Consider the following 2,985-nt stretch of genomic DNA (forward strand, 5'->3'; position numbering starts at 1 on the left):
AGACTTGCTGTTAAAGAAGAAAATCAAATTAGAATTTAAGAGTTAGAAGACGAAGATGCTGCCAAGGCAGAGGTCTAATTTGACATCTTGGGACTTAACGAAAGGCAGTTGGAAAGCCTCAGACACCTGGTAAGAAATATCCTGTGGAGAAAATGCAAGGGGAGTGATTAAGACTGAGGTGTAAATTGCTAAGAGTTAAGGGATAGCTGGTTTCATTTAGTTTTCATAATTTTTCTTTCAAATAATCTACCCCTGTTAGTTAAAGTTTTGCTAAGATGCTTCCTTGAACAATCACCCTAGGGCTTGAGATACTTCTGTGAGGAAAGCTTTTAAAGACTGTGTTCAAGAAGGGCAGGCTGTGAAGGCTCTTGAAACAAGGCACTAAAGACAGAAACCTGACATGGAGACAGGAAAAAGGAACACAAACATGCTGGAAAATCACAGAAATGATGGGTACACTACCCACAGGTGAGATGCGAACGAAAGTCTAGTCAGTTGGAGGTTCAAAGAGAGTGACCATGGGAGTCTGGAGAACCTGGGAGCACAATAACAACCAGACCTGTGGGTTGAAAATAAGCTCACCAGGAGAAGACACCTCCTTAATGTATGTAGCTGAAAGGCACTTTGCTACCTGAGTTTTACTAGTTTGGACAAAAAAGTACTTGATTAGAGTCATCAGTTGATTCCATGTAGTTAGTTGTTTCAGTTCTCTTTCTCTGTGTGTGTGTGTATAATAACTTTAAACTGAAGACAAATGAAGATAACCAATTTATTTCTGTGAACTGCCCTCTATGATGAAACTAAATATATTTTGCTGAATAGATCCATTTGAGCATTTAATATAAAAATAATGCATATAAGAATACAACTTAAAAAGGAAATTGCTTATTGCAGCCCTATTTACAATAGCCAAGTCACCAAAACAAAATAAATGCCCATCAACAGATGAGTGAATCTTAAAGGTATGGTATTGTGCACAATGGAATACTAGTCCGTAATCAAAAAGATAAACTCATGCCATTTGTGGCAACATGGATGGGGCTGAAAGGGATAGTGCTCAGTGAAATAATTCAGGTGAAAAAAAGATAAATATCAGATAGTTTCACTTATATATGTTGTTTAGAGAAACCAAAGTAGTCAGGACAAAAAGACAAAACTTGCCAGCTGACCACAGATTTCAGGCGCACCGCAAGGGAGAGGAAGGGGTCAAAACAGGGGCAGGGAAAGCACAAGGGACTGTGGTGATGGACCTTGTGTGATTTAGTAGCGGGAGAACTACGGGGATGACAGCTGAGGGGAGGAATCAAATGCTGTCCAAAAATTAGCAAAGATGTAAGAAAAATAATTCTATCTTTCCATTTCAGGAAAAGAAAACTGACTGAGGTCAAAGCTAATAACCAACTAAAAGAAGATAAGAAAGCTTGCCTCCTCCCCAAATGCATCAGTGATAATCTGATAATCTGATAGTCTGCTGACTATTCACCAAAGAGATAATCAGAACCCTAATCTAGTAGACCAAGAGCAAAATCAAATTGCCAATACATGATGGTGCCTTTACCTTTCGGCATCTGTTTTGGTCATTCTTCTCGCTGTCTTCAAGAATATCATTACCTTGGGTCATGTGCACATTCACTGTTGCCTAAAACTGCAGAGTGGAGTGACAGAGCCACAGGACCACTTATTAGAGCAATTAGAGACATTCCCCTACTCCACCAGCAAGATGGCGACAGTACACTTCGCTGATGAACACAGAGGAGGCTTTTCACTTTGTGGGCTCAGGGTGCTTGGTCAGAAGATGGCGTTCTCTGAAGTGCCTAGTTAGGGGGCATCTATAATTCTACTCCATCTGATGAAAATATTTCTTTGTTTGTGATCTATGCTATAAATGCACCATTTCTCTCTTCTGAGCTATTGCACTGATGAACGACATGTTACAGAACCACTGATGGTCTTCTGTAAGTAATAGTTTAGGCAAAGTATCCTTCAATCACCACAGGCTCAGTATCTTAGAAATGGCACAAATATTACATTCAAATTTAATTTTCTCCTTTCTCTTAAAATAGGAATTAAAACGAAAATCAAGATGCCACTAGTGACACAGGTAATTTTTTGCAATTTTTAAAATGACAATCCATCTTTATTACCTATCTATCATTTTATTTTAAAAGGGGTTTGATGGACTTGATATCAGAATGTCCTTAATAAATATATCTGAAATGAATGAAAGAAAATCAATTTGAATGTGCACCATCGGATGATGTTGTATACTCCTCTCTCCTGTGACACACCTCAATATGGTGTCATTTCCTTTTGTATTGAATACTGTCCAATAAAATATATAGCTCTCCAAATTATAACCTTTGTTTAACTGCTGTTGTTTTTCTTATATGACATGACATTTAACTCTGACAGTTCAAGATCCATGTCACCAAAATGTAATTAGAACTTTAAGTTTTCAAAATGCATTGCTCATTTCTTTTCATTGATGTTTGATGGAATAAGTAAGAAATCAAACTTCAAGTATGTCCTCAATTACTGTGCTGATTAGACCAACAGATTTTGCATGCAACAGAGTCATGGAACAAACAAACTGACAAGTATCTTTACACAGCCCAGACTTAGACACTCAGCTTATTAAATTCAGATTCATTTAGAGGAGCACTGAGAACATCTGTAACTCTTTCAAATAGCATCATCTCAGACTTACAAGAAATAACATAATTCATTTTTCATTTGCATCAAGCCAAGTCTAGGTCACAGGAGGAAACGGAGAATGGGCAGCATGTACCCACTTACTATAAGCTGAAAGGGGGCACCCTTCACAATTCCATGCAGGCAGTAAGCAAACCATCCCACATTCCCTTATTTCTAAGTATGTGAAAACTAGATGCAGTAAGTGAAGAAAGTGGTTGCATAAATAGACCCTAGGTGTATACATGATGGTCTTCTCTACTGATATTTATGAAGGTCAGGTCCAGGCACTGT

The sequence above is a fragment of the Condylura cristata genome, unplaced genomic scaffold, assembly GCF_000260355.1.
Source record: "Condylura cristata isolate star-nosed mole 26May11 unplaced genomic scaffold, ConCri1.0 scaffold00003, whole genome shotgun sequence".
In the NCBI taxonomy this organism is placed as follows: domain Eukaryota; kingdom Metazoa; phylum Chordata; class Mammalia; order Eulipotyphla; family Talpidae; genus Condylura; species Condylura cristata.